Here is a 20,192-nt window from a genome sequence, read left to right on the forward strand (position 1 = left end):
ACATTCTTGCCTTATTTTTCCTTTAATTTTCTATTAATCTATTTATACTTAATTCCTTATGACATTTCTACTAAAGCCATATAACTTCATTCCAACATTTTCCTAACATTCCTTAATTTTACAATATTTCTATAAATAGTCTTTAAACGTTTTCCAGTCTTCTTCCCCTGACTCTTCTCCCTGGTCTCGGATCTTGCCAGTCATTTCCGCCAATTCCATATAGTCCATCAACTTCATCTGCCATTGTCCAACACTTAAGTGTTTTCAAGAAGCAGCCATTCTCTCAACCAGCAAAAAGCAGATGGTTCACAACGAAATTTAAAGGTCTGGTACATTACAAAACATTTCAACTCAAGCCTACAAACATTTTCAGGTGTTTGCAATTTTCTTTCATATAAAATATAAATTTGTTCCAGTCCTTTTGAAACAGTTTGTCATGCTATTCCGGATCTTCCCCGTCAACTTGGCCATCTCTACGTACTCCATCATCTTGACCTGCCAATCTTCCAGTTTTGGAAGTTCCTGCTGCTTCCATTTCTGAGCCAGAAGTGTCCTTGCAGCCGTTGTGGCATACACAAACATGTTTACATCCCTTTTATGTATTTCCTCACCAATTAAGCCTAATAAAAATGCCTCTGGTTTTTTATTAAAATTATATTTCAAAACCTTTTTTAACTCGTTGTATATTATGTCCCAGGAGGCTTTCACTTTAGAACAAGTCCATCACATATGTTCCTGTTTTCATCAGAGAAATGTTGGAGGGTATGCTTGTGGAGAGTATGTGTGATGGCCTGGGAGTCTGATTCAGAGGCTGAACTAGAGAAATCCCAGCCTGCACAGGAGTCCCCGCCTCCAGGGCCGGCTGAGCCGGGGCAGGGCCTTGAATCTGAAGCGCCTGCACCTGTGCTGGATCCTCAGGAGCAGACATCAGATGAATCCACTCTGGCTCCGGAGGTGATTGAGGACCCATTGCCTACAGGTGAGCCTCCCCCTGGGTCCAGTAACCCTCCAGCCTCTCCTGAGCTGCAGAGGCTCAGGGCAGAGAGGCGGAGGGAACTGGGTTCTCTCAGGAGGAGTGCTCGCCTTAAGGCCAGGAGAGGCAGGTCACCTGTGGGCCGGGACCGCCCCAGGCCTCAGAGAAGATAAAGGCCAGTCAGCCCGATCCCAGGTTGCGGGAGCAATGTCGTTGGAAACCTGTTTCTGCCAGCACCCAGACCTGTTCTTCCGGAGTTCCTGACCATGCCCGGCTTCCTGCTTTGGACCCCACTTCGCCCTTGGTGGACAGTCTCCAGACCCTTGACCCAGGACCGGACTCTGACCATGCCTCTCGGTAACCCCCCCCCCGGGTCCAGCACAGTATGCTTTAGTGATGTATGGAAGTGAAAGCTGGACCATAAAGAAGGCTGAACGCCGGATAATTGATGCTTTTGAATTATGGTGCTGGAGGAGACTCTTGAGAGTCCCATGGACTGCAAGATCAAACCTATCCATTCTGAAGGAAATCAGCCCTGAGTGCTCACTGGAAGGACAGATCCCTGGAAAAGACCTTGATGTTGGGAAAGATGGAGGGCACAAGGAGAAGGGGACGACAGAGGACGAGATGGTTGGACAGTGTTCTTGAAGCTACGAATATGACCAAACTGTGGGAGGCAGTGGAAGACAGGAGTGCCTGGCGTGCTCTGGTCCATGGGGTCACGAAGAGTCGGACACGACTAAATGACTAAACAACAACAATAATGCTTGTGGGCTTCCCACAGGCACCTGTTTGGCCACTGTGGGAACATGAGGCTGGTCTAAATGGTCCATTGGCCTGATCCAGGAAAGCTCTTCTAATGTTCATACGTCACTGGTGCAGTTGGGGGGCAAATGACTGGGGAAATAATACAGAGGCACATAGCGGATGGAGGGGAAGGTTAAGAACCTCTCCCTTGCTTCCCATTTTCCCATTACAAAATGTGTCCTTCCCCCCCTTTCCCCAGGTTTGATGGAAACAACTTAGTCCAGAATTAAGCTTCCCCATTCAGCAAGCCCAGGATGAACTTCTGTAACTGTGTGGATCCCATCCAATATGTTCTTCCCCCATCCCCCGTCTCTCTCCCCTTTTTCTCTCCGGTAAGAAACATGCGGCCCTTAATAATATCTAACTGATCTCCTTTTTGCTGGACACACTCCTCATAAGCCCAGCCACTCCAGCAAAATGATTGAATCGAAATCACATCTTGGAATGCTGATTAAATTAGTCACTACACACGGGAGACGTGTTGAGGTCCTGACATTTCTATTTGGCTACAAGAGCCTGACATTCAAAATCTGTTCCAATACGGAAACAGCATAATTGTTTCTTTGTAGAACAGAGGACAAGGGGGATGTGTACAATGTTATTTAACAGGGCTGGGGGTAGGCAACCTGTGGCCTTCCAGATGTTGTTGAACCCCACCTCCCATGAGCCCCATCCAGCATGCCCAATGATTAGGGATGAGGAGGGCAAGAGGAAGGCCATTGCTCAGTGGAAGTGCAAACTGCTTTCCACGCAGAATGTTCCAGGTTCAATCCCCAGCATCAACTGGGAGAGATTGTCTTGAAATTTCAGAGAGCCACTAGCAGTCAGTGTTGACATTGCTGAGCAAGTGGACCAATGAACTTACTGAGTACAAGGCGTCTTCCTATGTTCCAACATCTGAAGGACCACACCTGTAAAAAAGAGATGATACTTGTGGCAATCACACAGGGTCCCTGGATGTTTCACCGTCTATTGATACCTGTGCCACCACTTTATTTCTCGCTGCCACCACCCAGGCCCTACCTGGTACAATACTGAGTCCAGTCAGGGTTAAATTGGAACATAAACTTCTGTTTATTTATTGCAGTTTAACAAGTGTGTGGTTTCATAAATGGAATCGGTCCATTACAATCATGGGGTGGCTATCCAGACCTATAACTTCCGCTACCTGCTCTCACTCCCTAAACCACCTCTCATATATTTTCTTGTCTTCCTAGTTCCTAACTGTTCCTGACTCAGCTTATTTCGCTACACAACCTACCCACAGACTCTATCCCAATTCACTCCCACTCCAACCAACCACCCAACTCCCAACAAACTCCCCCCTTCGCCCCTCCCAGAGCTGGTTTTATAGTCCCTCTGACTCCACCCCCTGGCTTCTGATTGGGTTACTTGTTTAACTATTTCGCCTCCAGCACTCTCATATGTTAACATCACAACACTTTCCTTTAATAAATGGTTGTGAGAAATGGGGAACCTCCATGTTCAGAGGCAATGTATCTCTGAATATCAGTTGTTGGCAAGAAAGGGTGGTGGAGGCCTGCCACATTCAAGTCTTGCTTTGTGAACTTCTCAGAGAGTTGTGGTTGGTCATAGAATCGTAGAATCGTCTAGTCCAGCCCCCTGCAACTAAAGCATCCATGACAGATGACCATCCAACCTCTGCTTAAAAACCTTCAAGGAAGCCTGTTTCACTGTTGAACAGCTCTTAATGTCAGAAAGAGGGGAAACACGTTCCACAGGAACATTGGATCTAAACAGGAATATTGTTTGGGCACTTGTTAATTTTTGGAAATCGTAAACAGCCCTGTTTCAAAGTTCTGTGTGCGCCTTTAATCTCATCCTCTAAAAAGGGATGCAGGGGATGTTATTTAATTTGCTTAAGCTGTTTCGTTCATGATATTGGATTAGTATCTGGCACACCTTAAAAAATGGCACTCTCTCCTTGTTGCTGTAACACTGATTCCTCCCCATCGTCCCCAAAGCCTGGCAAATTCCCAAGATGGAATTTTCCCTTGCAGATATTTGCATTGTCAAGGGATATGGCATTACTGCTTGAGTGTGTGTGTGTGTTGCTTCTTGGTGAGAGTGTTTAAAGAGTTCCTGTAAAGAGAGAGAGACAGAAAGTGAGTGAGTGAGCCTCATTAGATCAGAGACATCTATCTTTGCGGTTTGGGTCCAGGATATCTGGAGAATGCTCCCATCTAATTTGCCTGCTTGTCTGAGGATAGTTGGCAGGTATATGGAGCAGGGCCTTCTCAGTGGTGGCGCTCTGGATTTGGGATATACATGAGGCAACACATATTCACACAATGCATAGTTAAAACATGGAATTAACTTCCAATGCAAGATGTGGCGATGTGGATTAGACATATTCCTAGATGATAAGACTGACACTGCCTGCTAGCCATCAATGCTGTCCTCTCTCCTAGATTCAGAGGCACCTCCAATTCCTAGTTGTTGGGGCAGAACAGTGGGAGATGGCTGTTGTCCTCATGCCCTGTTTGCAGACTTCACATAGGCATCAGATTGGCAATTCCAGGAAAAGGATTCCATGTGAGTTTGTGGTCTGAACCAGCAGGTCTCTTCTTGCATTCTTGTAAGAGTCCTGCATGACCCTTTCCCTTTTGAGGACATCCTGTAGAATCACAAACTTGTAGGGCTGGAAGGGACCACAAGGGTCACCTAGTAGTCCAACCCCCTGCAATCCAGGAGCCTTTTTTGCCCAGGGCAGGACTTGAACCCATGACCCTGAAATTAAGAGTCCCATGCACAACTGACTGATCTTATTCAGAAAGTCTTTTTACAACTGCTCATTCCACACACACACACACACACACACACCCTTGGATTGAATGAAAGCTGGCTCCTGGCTCACTTTGTATTCATTGCATCGTTTTGATTATTAGCTTGTACATTTAACTTCACTTTAGCTATGCTTTGATTGGAAATTGTTCCTGGAACTGCTTTAGCGTCCCTCTTCTAATTCAGATGGAAAGGCTTGACTCCTTCTACACTCATTTTTATTTTTTTTATTTTTCTTTCTCAAGGGCAGCTCGGGATTTCATGAATGCTATGAACCATGGGGCTTTCCCCACATACCCATGGCCTAGCCCAGGCTTCCTCAACCTTGGCCCTCCAGATGTTTTGTGACTACAATTCCCATCACCCCGGACCACTGGTCCTCCTAGCTAGGGATCATGGGAGTTGTAGGCCAAAAACATCTGGAGGGCCGAGGTTGAGGAAGCCTGGCCTAATCCATGTTGCAAGAGACAGTCTGGATCTGATATTACAAACAAACCTTTCCTGGTCAAGAGACTTGGGCAGCTGGCGACTATACAACTCCAGACACTCTTCAAGGATACAGATTATCCAAATCCATTTCAGTTCTGTTTCTAAACTGGATTCGGCAATGAAAGAGATATGCTTTTCCAGGCTCATGTATATCAACAACAAGCCAAAGGGTGTAGGATTCTGTTCATTGTCCTGGATCTCAGGAGCAGCTTTCCAAAACGATATACGAATCAAAACACTACCATCCTTTGAAATTTGCACTTTTCTGAATTTTGCAATGCAGTTCTCCAGCTAAGTGAAGAGTGCAAAGAGACATATATTAGGGAGAAGTGTGTATGTAACTCCATATACTGGTGACACTAACATCTAGAATGCTTTGTATTGGAGGAAATTGCTTGCAAACGTGTGTATTTGTCAAAACTGATTAAAAATGTGTGCATTTGTCAAAACTGACCAAAATGTGTTTGTTGGGACAGATTTGCACTAACATTTTAGTTAATAAGGATTTTTTTTAAAAAAAAAAAGCAAATTGTTGCAGGAATGTGGAGAACTGAGTTTAGGTTTGGAAAAATGAGAAACTGGGAGAAGTGAAAATTGACAGGTCTGTCTATCCCTATGTGAAAGGCATTTTTTTTTAACAAAACCATTTTCAGAGAGGAATTATGTCCAGCAGTCCTGCTTGCCCCATTAACCCTCTCCTGAACAAACCCCAGTCTTCCAAGAATCATAAGGCTCTAAGGGATTCCTCAGGTGTGCAACAGCTACAGCAAAATATCGCTTCTAAGCTGCTATTTGGAACGAGGCATATGGAAGAATTCTCCCCTGTCTTGAATAATAAGTACTCAACACAATCCAGACAAAATAAGTGCTTTTAAGCCCCATTGATTTCAGTAGGAAAGTCAGACATGCACTTAAATCTCCCCTCTTCAAATCAATGAGATTTAAAAGTGCTTATCTTTGGCTGTGCTGCGCATTTTCATGACCGTTAATGAATAATCTGCTCCAGACTCTTTCTTAAATAAAAATAACAAGAATTACAGGAACTTATACATGTTTTTATCACCCATATGCACACAACACAGGAAAAACCAAATGAAGCATTATCGTTGCAATCCACTTACTTCCAAGTAGTCTCATAGAAGTCAATGGGGTTGCTCCACAACTGTTCCAAAAGAAGAGAATTGCATATTATAACCTTTGGGTGCAATCCATAAGGAAGTTATCCTGTAAAAGTGCCGCTGAGAATGAGTGGCAGATGTGCAAGAACTGAATATACACTGTGTGTGTGTGTGTGTGTGTGTGTGTGTGTTGTTAAAAGACTGGATTTTAAGGTGACACTTCCCTTCTGGGTTTTGATCCAGAATGTGTTAAGGAGGGGAACTCTAAAGAGCAAAGGGTAATGTGGATTAAGATTCAAAATGGGATGGCACATCCTTAATGATACATATGATAATTAAAGGATACAATAAACACAATTAGCATATGTTTTAAGCAGTTTATTAGTGAAGCTTACCATAAAAATCAGAATATATAGAGCTTCGGGGTTTGTTGGGATAAAAGCTGCTAATCCTTAGAGCTATAAAATCTCTGACGTGGAAGAAATGGGCAGCTTTAAAATGATTGAATCAGCAGGTCTCCAGTGGAAACACACAAATGAGCAAACTCCAGCAGTTGGCCACAGTTCAGTGCAGTGTTGCAATGCAGAGAAGTGAAGTCATCGCAGTAGCTGCCCTCACTTGCAGATCTGATGGAATGCCGCGGGAAAAGGCTGGTTTCTGCAGGCGTCCTGCAAGAATAATGCCTTTGACCCTATCTGGGAGGAGCAGAGGCAACTCCCGCCTTGCACACAGTTGCCAAGCCAAAACAAAAATGGACCAGGCTTCAAAAATAAATAAATAAATAGTGGCACATGTCTAAATTAATTTCTGGTGCAGAAATATGGTGCTAAGGTTTACTTTAGAAAGATGATGCAAAAATTACCCAGCTGCAGACTTTTCACCCGGTTTATTTGTGCATTTATTAACTAGGCTGGTACGGCTGACCAATAGATATATGTATATATGTTTTCCAGGCAGCTCACACAAATTAAAGGAATTAAATGCAGGATCCCAGACGACAAAGCAAACTACAAAAGAAGCATGCACATTTTTTCACCCCCCCCCCGATAAAGAAAAGCTGCAAAACAATTAATAGCACGGATATATAATAAAGCACAACTCGTAAACCGAGAAACCCATTGATTGTTTGTAGATGAATCAGTGGTGTTTGAAAGTGTGGCATCAGAATGTGCTTCCAGCCAGGCGCCAGGCAGAAATGCTCCTCTTCAATTAGGCCTTTGGGTGATTAATATCCTATACCCTTGTAAATGTGTTTGTGAGAGGGGAGGGGTGGCTGTTTTGTATTGTATTTGTATCTTGTATTTTTATGTTGTGAACTACCCTGAGATTTTCAGATGAAGGGTGGTATACAAATAAAATAAAATAGTATAAAATAGTCATAAATTGCTAATTAGCAGTTTGAGGGGCTTGGATGTGACCCCAGATCAATTTCAGCTGGTCTTTAGGTACCCTACTAAGACACGTCCATAGGTTCAATGAGTCCCTAGATGGAAGTTGCCCATAGTTTTACACACAAGGAAAAGCAGGAGGGAATGTTAAAACATTTTTAGAGTGTCTTTATAACAAAACAACGGACGCAGGTGGTGCTGTGGGTTAAACCACAGAGCCTAGGACTTGCCGATCAGAAGGTCAGCTGTTCAAATACCCGCAACGGGGTGAGCTCCCATTGCTCGGTCCCTGCTCCTGCCAACCTAGCAGTTTGAAAGCACGTCAAAGTGTAAGTAGATAAATAGGTACCACTCTGGCGGGAAGGTAAATGGCGTTTCCGTGTGCTGCTCTGGTTTGCTGGCCACATGACCTGGAAGCTGTAAGCTGGCTCCCTCGGCCAATAAAGCGAGATGAGCGCCACAACCCCAGAGTCATCCATGACTGGACCTAAGGGTCAGGGGTCCCTTTACCTTTACTTTATAACAAAACAAAAGAGCTCTCCCACACTTGTCTGTTTACTACATCCAAAAGAGAGATGGAAACATTACTATGGACTTATGAAGTTGCCTTAGGCAGAGTCATACCATGGGTTCGTGTATGTCTGCTTTGACTTACAGCAGCATTGGAGATAATTTCGCTGCTCTGCTCCCTGAGATACGTCTAATCAATGCTGCTAATAGAGGCTGGACTTGGGACCGTCTGCATGCAAAGCTGGTGGTCTACCATGAATACTACTACTACTACTACTACTACTACTACTACTACTACTACTATATTATTTTATACTCCGCCCATCTGGCTGAGTTTCCCCAGCCACTCTGGGCGACTCCCAATCAAGTGTTAAAAACAATACAGCATTAAATATTAAAAACTTCCCTAAACAGGGCTGCCTTCAGATGTCTTTTAAAGATAAGATAGGTGCTTATTTCCTTGACATCTGATGGGAGGGTGTTCCACAGGGTGGGCACCACCACCGAGAAGGCCCTCTGCCTGGTTCCCTGCAACCTCACTTCTCACAGTGAGGGAACCACCAGAAGGCCCTTGGAGCTGGAGCTCAGGCTGAACGATGGGGGTGGAGAGGCTCCTTCAGGTATACAAGACCGAGGCTGTGTAGGGCGTTAAAGGTTAGCACCAACACTTTGAATTGTGCTCGGAAACATACTGGGAGCCAATGCAGATCTCTCAGGACTGTTGTTATGTGGTCCCGGTGGCCACTCCCATAATTCCTGTTGCTCGGAAAAATGAAAGACTCTCTCCCTTGTTGTCACTCTCAAGCCTCTCTTGGAGGGAACACGTGAAGAAGGGCCTCAGGTGACATTGCTAAGGTTTGGGTAGATTCTTGTTGGGGTGCAAGGAAAAAGTCTGCTGTCATGAAGGAAAACCACTCTTCCTTGGGCATCACCCTTCCATCTTCGCAGTGCATCACAAACCCAAAAGCTGGGGTGGGCCTAGTTTTTCCCCACCCTGTGGACTAACTCTGATAGGTTAATGGGACTGCCCACATGTCAAGCAAAAAGGGGAAAAGAGAGGACCCAAATAATTATCGCCCAGTCAGTCTGACATCAATACCAGGGAAGATTCTGGAGCAGATCATTAAGCAAACAGTCTGTGAGCACCTAGAAAGGAATGCTGTGATCACCAATAGTCAGCATGGATTTCTGAAAAATAAGTCATGTCAGACTAACCTGATCTCGTTTTTTGACAGAATTACAAGCCTGGTAGATGAAGGGAACGCAGTGGATGTAGCCTACCTTGATTTCAGCAAGGCATTTGACAAGGTGCCCCATGATATTCTTGTAAAGAAGCTGGTTAAATGCGGTCTTGACTCTGCTACCACTCAGTGGATTTGTAACTGGCTGACTGACCGAACCCAAAGGGTGCTCATCAATGGTTCCTCTTCATCCTGGAGAAGAGTGACTAGTGGGGTGCCACAGGGTTCTGTCTTGGGCCCGGTCTTATTCAACATCTTTATCAACGACTTGGATGATGGACTCAAGGGCATCCTGATCAAATTTGCAGATGACACCAAACTGGGAGGGGTGGCTAACACCCCAGAGGACAGGATCACACTTCAAAATGACCTCGGCAGATTAGAGAACTGGGCCAAAACAAACAAGATGAATTTTAACAGGGAGAAATGCAAAGTATTGCACTTGGGCAAAAAAACCGAGAGGCACAAATACAAGATGGGTGACACCTGGCTTGAGAGCAGTACATGTGAAAAAGATCTAGGAGTCTTGGTTGACCACAAACTTGACATGAGCCAACAGTGTGACGCGGCAGCTAAAAAAGCCAATGCAATTCTGGGCTGCATCAATAGTATAGCATCTAGATCAAGGGAAGTAATAGTGCCACTGTATTCTGCTCTGGTCAGACCTCACCTGGAGTACTGTGTCCAGTTCTGGGCACCACAGTTCAAGAAGGACACTGACAAACTGGAACGTGTCCAGAGGAGGGCAACCAAAATGGTCAAAGGCCTGGAAACGATGCCTTATGAGGAACGGCTAAGGGAGCTGGGTATGTTTAGCCTGGAGAAGAGGAGGTTAAGGGGTGATATGATAGCCATGTTCAAATATATAAAAGGATGTCACATGGAGGAGGGAGAAAGGTTGTTTTCTGCTGCTCCAGAGAAGCGGACACGGAGCAATGGATCCAAACTACAAGAAAGAAGATTCCACCTAAACATTAGGAAGAACTTCCTGAGAGTAAGAGCTGTTCGACAGTGGAATTTGCTGCCAAGGAGTGTGGTGGAGTCTCCTACTTTGGAGGTCTTTAAGCAGAGGCTTGACAACCATATGTCAGGAGTGCTCTGATGGTGTTTCCTGCTTGGCAGGGGGTTGGACTCGATGGCCCTTGTGGTCTCTTCCAACTCTATGATTCTATGATTCATTATGATGTCACATGATTGACAGGTGGCTGGTCCTGACCCCCTGTAATAATAATAATAATAATAATAATAATAATAATAATAATAATAATTTATTTATTATTTATACCCCGCCCATCTGGCTGAGTTTCCCCAGCCACTCTGGGTGGCTCCCAATCAAATGTTAAAAACAATACAGCATTAAATATTAAAAACTTCCCTGAAAGCCTTCAGATGTCTTTTAAAGATAGGATAGCTGCTTATTTCCTTCAAATCTGAAGGGAGGGCATTCCACAGGGCAGGCGCCACTACCGAGAAGGCCCTCTGCCTGGTTCCCTGTAACCTCACTTCTTGCAGTGAGGGAACAATCAGAAGGCCCTCGGTGCTGGACCTCAGTGTCTGGGCTGAACGATGGGGGTGGAGACGCTCCTTCAGGTATACTGAACCGAGGCTGTCAGCACCAACACTTTGAATTGTGCTTGGAAACGTACTGGGAGCCAATGCAGATCTCTCAGGACCGGTGTTATGTGGTCCCGGTGGCCAGTCCCAGTCACTAGTCTAGCTGCCGCATTCTGGATTAATTGCTGATGGCTGCGCAGTGCTGGTTTCTTTCTCTCTTCCCACTCTACACCACTTGATGGGAAGGCGAGAAGAAGAAGAAGAAGAAGAAGAAGAAGAAGAAGAAGAAGAAGAAGAAGAAGGGGAGTTTGGATTTGATATCCTGCTTTATTACTACGCGAAGGAGTTTCAAAGCGGCTGACATTCTCCTTTCCCTTCCTCCCCCACAACAAACACTCTGTGAGGTGAGTGAGGCTGAGAGACTTCAGAGAAGTGTGACTGGTCCAAGGTCACCCAGCAGCTGCATGTGGAGAAGTGGAGACGCAAACCCAGTTCACCAGGTTACAAGTCTACCGCTCTTAACCACTACACCACACTGGCTTTGCTTGCCAGCTTTATGCTGCCCAAAGTCTAAGCACTCTGGGAGTTCACTTTTATGGGGAGGAGGGCTACTTTGGGGGTACTTTTCCAGACCCATAACCAACCATCCCTGGGATCCAGCAACAAGAGCATCCTTTGGACATTGGCCTCCTCACTCACCTTCTGGTAAGTGCAGAGCTGATCCTGTCCGTAGGTAGAGCTCTGAGTCAGGAAGTCCCTTGTGGTCACAGGCAAGCAATCTACTGGGAGGATGATGATACCCAGGAGGACTCCCCTGCTGAGTGCCTGAGGTCCTGGTCCTGCCACTCTCCACCTGGCCCAGGGCGGGGCATTACAGGCCTCATAAGGACTGCTGCTGCTGCTGCGGTTGCTGCCCAGCAAGGACTGGGGTATTCGGGGGGAAGTTTTGTTCGGAGTTTTTGCTGTTGTTACTGATATCAACTGATATTACTGATATTACAGTGGTACCTCGGGTTAAGTACTTAATTTGTTCTGGAGGTCTGTTCTTAACCTGAAACTGTTCTTAATCTGAAGCACTACTTTAGCTAATGGGGCCTCCAGCTGCTGCCGCGCCACCGGAGCACAATTTCTGTTCTCATCCTGAAGCAAAGTTCTTAACCTGAGGCAATATTTCTGGGTTAGTGAAGTCTGTAACCTGAAGCGTCTGTAACCTGAAGCGTATTTAGCCCGAGGTACCACTCTACTGAGATTAACTTTTTGTATCTTTATTTTAATGTGGGAATTCTTCCATTTGGTTATGTAGTTTTTAATGTGTTTTATTTATTTTTGACTACTTTGCTATGTTTGTACAGTCATACCTTGGGTTACAGACACTTCAGGTTGTGCGTTTTCGGATTGCGCACCATGCCGATCCTGGCAGTACCGGAATGGGTTACTTCCGGGTTTTGGCACTCGAGCATGTGCACAAATGCTAAATCATGCTTTGCGCATGCACAGAAGCACCAAATCGCGACCCGCACGTGCGCAGACGCTGTGCTGCAGGTTGCGAATGCTGTGGGTTGCAAATGTGCCTCCCGCATGGATCACGTTCGCAACCCAAGCGTCCAGTGTAATCATGTAAATCTTTTCATATTGCAAGCCTCCTTGAGCATTGTTTTAACTGTGGAAAGGCGGCAGACAAAGAAAGAAAGAAAGAAAGAAAGAAAGAAAGAAAGAAAGAAAGAAAGAAAGAAAGAAAGAAAGAAAGAAAGAAAGAAAGAAAGAAAGAAAGAAGGAAGGAAGGAAGGAAGGAAGGAAGGAAGGAAGGAAGGAAGGAAATCAGAGCTTTGTCTTTGGGATTGTTGGTGAGGATTACAATTAGATAATGCAAGTGAAACACTTTGAATATTTGAAAGTGCTATACAAATGCTAAGTATTATTTTTAGGAGTTGGATGTTCTTATCACATGCTTTTTTAAAAAAAGTAAAACCACCTATCAGTAGTTTGTATTGTATAAAAAGAAGGGGTGGGGAAGCGATCACTCCTCCATTCTCTCTTATCACATGTCAAGTTTTCTTTTGTCCTTGTATGACAAACTCAAAAATTCTTCTGTGCATTTTAATCCATGCTTGCAAGAATCCTATCATAGCCCTCGTTTGTTTGTTTGTTTGTTCGAAGTGGGAGGGGTGGCCTTAATCCTATAGCTGAGCTATCCTGGGTTTGTGTGGATCATGGATCAGGCTGTAGGACGTGGCTTGAATGGGAGTTATCAAGCACCCATTTAAAGGAAAACACGATCACCGAGATTGCAGGCTTTGAAACGAGCGTGCATCTGACGCACTGCCGTTTCAATTCTGCAAAGAAAATAAAGAATAAGAATTGAGCTGGTGTTTGAATACATTCTTATAGGGAAATTGGAATGTCAGGACCTTCAATTAGATCTGAAGACGGCGGAACATTTCCATAAAAATGAAAGAGCATCCCTCAAATGATGCATTTCCAGTTTGCTCAGCTCCAGGCCTAATCTGAACAAATTCAATCACAGCTTAGCGCCGGTGGAAAATTTCACTCTCTTTGCTGAGCGTCAACTACTGCATTGGCATAATAACAGCTTTTGTCGAACGTAGGTGTGTGTGGAAATCCAGGTGCCTGATTCAGCAGAAAACGAAACACTCTCGCGGGGAGGGAAGTTGTGCGTTTTAACAAGTTCGGTACTCACTAAAAGCCTGAACCTTGTAAATCGCTCGGTCTCTTCTGGCCAAAGGCTTCGGGACTAGCCAGCTCTTCTGTCCTAGGAAGGTGTTGATTAAATGGCCCTGAGGAGAAAAAACAGATAATGCAAAGTTGTAGGAGAACACAGAACATTCAGGAATAAATGTGCAATGGATCTTCCAGAATACCTTAAAAAATATCTGTTGAGCAGGTTTTTGTTGTTGGGAGATTGCACTATCTTCTTGGCCACTGAGCACTGCTTAACAAGCTTTCCTGGTGGTAGCCAGGCGCAGAGGGATGGACTGCTCTGGGTGTCTTTGCTGAGGGGGGTGACATTTGGCACACCGCCCACCAGCAGCTCCCAAGCCTTGTTGTTGTTTAGTCGTTTTAGTTGTGTCCAACTCTTCATGACCCCATGGACCAGAGCATGCCAGGCACTCCTGTCTTCCACTGCATCCCACAGTTTGGTCAAACTTATTTTAGTAGCCTTGAGAACACTGTCCAACCATCTCGTCCTCTGTCGTCCCCTTCTCCTTGTGCCCTCCATCTTTCCCAACATCAGGGTCTTTTCCAGGGAGTCTTCTCTTCTCATGAGGTGGCCAAAGTATTGGAGCCTCAGCTTCAGGATCTGTCCTTCCAGTGAGCACTCAGGGCTGATATCCTTCAGAATGGATAGGTTTGATCTTCTTGCAGTCCATGGGACTCTCAAGAGTCTCCTCCAGCACCATAATTCAAAAGCATCCATTCTTCGGCGATCAGCCTTCTTTATGGTCCAGCTCTCACTTCCATACATCACTACTGGGAAAACCATAACTTTATGCGGACCTTTGTTGGCAAGGTGATGTCTCCCAAGCCTACCCTGAGCCATTGAGGGAAGGGGGGAGCTGTGCGCTTTGTCGGCGGCATTCTCCCCTCCCCCTTCATCTTAACAGGTTGGGGGAGGCTTGCGAGTCGCGGGCAGGTGGAGTGCCAAATGTCCACCATCGGCGGCTTGCTCCACCCCCGGCTGCAGGATGCACATGCCGCTCCATGTACCCTAGCAGCTATCCCGCACCTGGGAGGGCACCCTCTGCCCCCCTCGGGAGCACGCCCACCCTGGGCAGCGCTGGCATATGCTCGGCCACTGGTGGTGGCCCCTGCTATTTGGTTTCTGGAAGCAGCTTCTTAAGGCCACATTCACACCTGAAATTTAAAGCACTATGATACCACTTTAAGCAGTCCTGGTTTCCCCTAAAGAATTCTGGGAGCTGTAATTTGTTAGGGATGCTAAGAGTCAGGAGACACCCCAATCCCCTCACAGAGCTACAGGTAGCACGTAATAAAAATAAATAAATTTTAGTTCCTATCATCTACAATACTGTCCTATTTATTTTATAGTACAGTACATTGATTATTACTTTCATTTTATGGATCAGTGGTCATGTCAGATAGTAAAATTCATGTTAAATTGCTGCTTTAGGGGTTGTTTTTAAAAGTCTGGAACATATTGATATGTTTTGCATTACTTTCTATGGGAAAGCGCGCCTTGGTTTTGGAACGTTTTGGTTTTGGAACAGACTTCCGAAACGGATTAAGTTTGAGAAGCAAGGTACCACTGTATTCTGAGTTATCCATGCACAGATACATGCCCACATTGTGCTGGAAATAAAACTTCGGTATTCCATTCTGTGTGTACATCGCTCCTCATAAGTGCTGGTGTCAACTCTCTACGGATTTCATTCACACATTTATTTATTTTTGCAGTGTTTTATCCATGTTGTTGTTATTGCAGAGTATGAAAAAAGCCAGCTCTGAACTTCATACATTATCATTGACAAAGTTCAGCTTCCAGGTGCGAGCTCCGATTTTGAATTTGTTCTCGTCACATTTGATGTATGAAGCAGATAAAATTCCAACTTGAAAGTAGTGTGTGTGTGTGTGTGTGTGTGTGTGTGTGTGTTTGTGTGTGTGTGTGTGTGTGGAAAGGATACACGGCCCAAAAGCTTTGGGAGCAACGATAACAGAGCTCCAAATAACCCAGAACATGGCTTAACTAGAAATGTAAGGAAATTTGACAAACCTGGCCTCGAACTCACCAAGCAGATAAATATGCGCATCCATCATCAGGACCTGTACACTTGGCACTCGGCAAAGGAATGAAATGTTGGCGCCTCATCATATTTTCAAATCTAACTACATTAAGATTCATGTGTTATCTGCTATTGCCTCTGCAAATTCTCCCTGAGAGTCAAAGGCCTTCTCAGGCAGAACAGAAGAATCCGTCTCTACCTCATGCCTTGAGACTCAGGACACACCACTTCCCCAGAAAGCTGGAATGAGGAGGAAGGGTAAGTGGCCAGGGGAATGCTTAACCCTTCCTCGCCCCACTCATTTTTCCTCTGCAACTAAGCTCATCCCAAAGTCAGGATTTCAGATTGAGGTTTGCAATGGAACATGGGTACGGAGTTCAGGAGCCAGGTTGCTCACCGGAGCACGGCTGTTTGAGCATATTGCACAGATCCTGGTCCGACTGCACTGGCTACCAATTAGTTTCCGGGCCCAATTCAAAGTGCTGGTTTTTACCTATAAAGCCTTAAACGGCTCAGGACCCCAATACCTCAAGGACCGCCTCTTTCCATATGAACCTACCCAGACCTTAAGATCATCTTCTGAGGCCATCCTTTGTGTGCCTCCTCCTCGAGAGGTCCGGAGGGTGGCAAGACGAGAACAGGGCCTTCTCTGCAGTGGCTCCCCATCTCTGGAATGCTCTCTCCAGGGAAGTTTGCCTGGCGCCTTCATTATACACCTTTAGGTGCCAGGCAAAAATGTTCCTTTTTAGGCAGGCCTTTGGTTGACCTGATGGACATCCTATACCCTTTTAAAATGTAGCTCTTTGGGGGTAGGGTTATTGGGTTATTGATTTTATTTTGATTTTCTATATTGTGATCTTAATCTTATTTTGGTGAACCGCCCTGAGACCTCCAGGTATAGGGCAGTATATAAATTCAAGAAATAAAAAAGAAACACATTCTGGGTGAAAATCAGCTGGGGAGAGGAGATGGGAGAGAATGGGTTAGGCACAGTGGAAGCTGCACCATTGGGGTGAATGAGGTACAGTGGGATGCTCGGGTCATGAACATGATCCGTGCAGGAGGCACGTCCGCAACCCACAGTGTTCGCAACCCGCAGTGCTGCGCCTGCAAACGCACAGGTTGCGAATCTGTGATTCTGCACATGCGCGAGCGCTGAAACCTGGAAGTAACCCATTCCGTTACTTCTGGGTTCGGCACAGTGCGCAACCCAAAAACATGCAACTTGAAGTGTCTGTAACCTGAGGTATGACTGTACTGCTCACCATTATCAGTTACAGAAATGGGGATTCGTTGCCCATGGTTCCCAACAGAAATTATGGTGGCGAAGGACATCCTTGTTCTCCCCATTTAAATCACAGGTCTTCCAGCTATTGTACATCCCTCCAGTCTAAGTCGTCTGCAGCACAGTTACCCCTCTGCTGCCTCTCCGACTGGCATGCCATTGCCCATCCTTTCCCATTCAGCACAGCTGGGCTTGAGAGCACAACATCTTTGGCACCCTGCACTGATCTTTTCCACCCCTGCAGATCCACAACAACAATTTGGAAAGCTCAAGCTATATTTAGGACCACGAACTGCAGCTGCGAATATCTGACATTTGCTTTCATCCCTAATAATATATAAAAAGTCCCCTCCCCCCGATCACACACACACACACGAATTGCTACATCAGAATACTTATGTAGACTAGCACTGCGTTCTCAGCAGTGCCTGAGCAAATTTCCCTAGAAACCTGCTCAGGATGGGAAATAGCCCTACGCCATTGTTTGTCCCCAGATTTGGATAAACAGAGGTATACAGCCTCTGAATATCAATAGAGCTATCCTCTATAAATCTTTGTAATAGCTAACTAAGCCAGTGGACATTATCATATCTTGTTGCAAAGAATTTCATATAGTAATTATGCAGCAGCAGAAGCTGCCCATTCCTTAGTAATTGATGGCCTTCCTCGTTAGTGGTAAAGAACAGAGAATTTGAGAGTTGAAAGGGACCTCTGAGGTCATTTAGGCCACTATGCAGTCAAACCAGTTTCACAGCACTTTAAACAGCCCTGGTTTCCCCCAAATAATATTGTCAAGGGTGCTGAGCGTTCGGGGGAGACCCCCCCCATTCCCCTTGCAGAGCTACAATTCCCAGAATTCTCTGTGAAGAGGAATTGATCGTTAAACGACTCTGGGAATTGTAGCTCTGCGAGAGGAATTGGTGTCCCCTAGGTAAAGGTAAAGGTACCCCTGCCCGAACGGGCCAGTCTTGACAGACTCTGGGGTTTGTGCGCCCATCTCACATCTATTGGCCGGGGGCCAGCGCTGTCCGAAGACACTTCCGGGTCACGTGGCCAGCGTGACAAAGCTGCATCTGGCGAGCCAGAGCCGCACACGGAACGCCGTTTACCTTCCCGCTGGTAAGCGGTACCTATTTATCTACTTGCCCCCGGTGGTGCTTTCGAACTGCTAGGTGGGCAGGCGCTGGGACCGAGCAGCGGGAGCGCACCCCGCCGCGGGGATTCGAACCGCCGACCTTTCGATCGGCAAGCCCTAGGCGCTGAGGCTTTAGCCCACAGCGCCACCAACAAAGGTCCGTATAGTTAAAGCTATGGTTTTCCCAGTAGTGATGTATGGAAGTGAGAGCTGGACCATAAAGAAGGCTGATCGCCAGAGAATTGATACTTTTGAATTATGGTGCTGGAGGAGACTCTTGAGAGTCCCGTGGACTGCAAGAAGATCAAACCTATCCATTCTTAAGGAAATCAGCCCTGAGGGCTCACTGGAAGGACAGATCCTGAAGCTGAGGCTCTAATACTTTGGCCACCTCGTGAGAAGAGAAGACTCCCTGGAAAAGACCCTGATGTTGGGAAAGATGGAGGCACAAGGAGAAGGGGACGACAGAGGACGAGATGGTTGGACAGTGTTCTCGAAGCTACCAGCATGAGTTTGACCAAACTGCGGGAGGCAGTGGAAGACAGGAGTGCCTGGCGTGCTCTGGTCCATGGGGTCACGAAGAGTCGGACACGACTAAAGGACTAAACAACAACAGCAACTCTTGGTATATTTAACAAACACCACTTCCCAGGATCCTTCGGGGGAAGCCATGACTGTTTAAAGTGCTGTCACAGTGCTTTAAATGCATAGTTCAGTTGGGCCCTAGTTTGCTCAATACAGGAATGTTGTCGCTTCAGCATGTCTGATAGAGATGTCCAGGCAGCCTCTACTTAAATGCCCCCAGCAAAGGAAACTCTTACCATTTGGATGTTTCTCCCATTTAGCCAAAATCTGCTTCCTTCCAATTTCTACCCATTCCTTTCTCAGACTGCCCTCTCGAACAACAGAAATCCGCACCGGGTGAGGGTTGTGAGAGGGGACAAGGAAGGAACTTGGTCAGTATCCCAATGGTGTTGTGCATCATTTATTTGTAAAGAGGATGCCAATAAACATTTGCAGAGAAATACAGTGTTGTACACAACCAAGTTGTACACAGAGTAGGCCCACTGAAAGCAATGGACCTAAGGCAACCATGGTCATTAACTTCAATGGGTCTACTCTGAGTGGGACAAACATTGGCTACAACACATAGATATCAAGGAACACCCTTAATTAGCATAAGTGTTGCTCACCCAAATTTAAAGCCCTAAACAGCAAAGCAGCTGTCTTATTACAAAAGAATTTCAGAAATAGACTTGAAAGAGAAGTTGCTGAATACAACTTATTACTAAACGGAAAACTATGGAGAGACCTGGTCTGAATAGAGATATTGGATTCTTGTCTCATTACATGTGCTAAAGCTATTTTTTCTCATCTGCATAATATCCCATGCTTTTTCCTGTAGGACTAATTGCAGTCATTAACAGTTGTCAACAGGCTTACCACACCCATTGAGTCAATCACCCTACGACCCTTCTGAGAAAAAACCCACCCCACCCTCCCACTATATATAAGGGTCTGGTGACATCTGTTTCAGTGTATCTGAAGAAGTGTGCATGCACATGAAAGCTTATACAGTGGTGCCTCGCAAGACGAAATTAATTCGTTCTGCGAGTTTTTTCGCCTTGCGAGTTTTTTCGTCTTGCGAAGCACGGTTTCAATTTTTTCAAAAAAATCTTCAAAAACCTCAAAAAAGGCTACCACACCGCGTGCTATGAGTTGCTCCCCGAAGTCAAGTCGCAACTGCACCTCTTCAAGCAATGCACCCTGTATTACTGTAATGGTTTTAAGAAAAAGGAAACAAACTTGCAAGACGTTTCCGTCTTGCGAAGCAAGCCCATAGGGAAATTCGTCTCGCGAAGCAACTCAAAAAACGAAAAACTCTTTCGTCTTGCGAGTTTTTTGTCTTGAGAGGCATTCGTCTTCAGTATACAGTGGTGCCCCGCAAGACAAATGCCTCGCAAGACGGAAAACTCGCTAGACGAAAGAGTTTTCCGTTTTGGAGGTGCTTCGCAAAACGAATCTCCTATGGGCTTGCTTCGCAAGACGAAAATGTCTTGCAAGTTCCTGTGGGGTTTTTTCCCTCCCCCCCTTTTTCTAGGCCGCTAAGCTGCTTATCAGCTGATC

At 45.7% G+C, this 20,192-nt stretch overlaps 1 long non-coding RNA gene across 2 annotated transcripts in view; it reads right to left on the minus strand.

The window, feature by feature from the left end:
* Positions 1-1,435: 1,435 nt before the first annotated feature.
* The window catches only part of LOC309534423, a 160,499-nt gene continuing 141,742 nt past the window's right edge, over positions 1,436-20,192 (minus strand). Inside the window, exons 3-5 of one of the 2 annotated variants that reach the window (XR_014220707.1) lie at positions 13,584-13,680; positions 6,196-6,236; positions 1,436-2,691 (exon numbers count right to left, since the gene is read on the minus strand). This is a non-coding gene — a long non-coding RNA (uncharacterized lncRNA). Of the gene's footprint in view, positions 2,692-5,831; positions 6,237-13,583; positions 13,681-20,192 lie in introns of those variants that run through there. The other variant, XR_014220708.1, reaches the window with a different exon arrangement.

This window comes from Podarcis vaucheri (genome assembly GCF_965113315.1).
Source record: "Podarcis vaucheri genome assembly, chromosome: 6".
Classification (NCBI taxonomy): Eukaryota; Metazoa; Chordata; class Lepidosauria; order Squamata; family Lacertidae; genus Podarcis; species Podarcis vaucheri.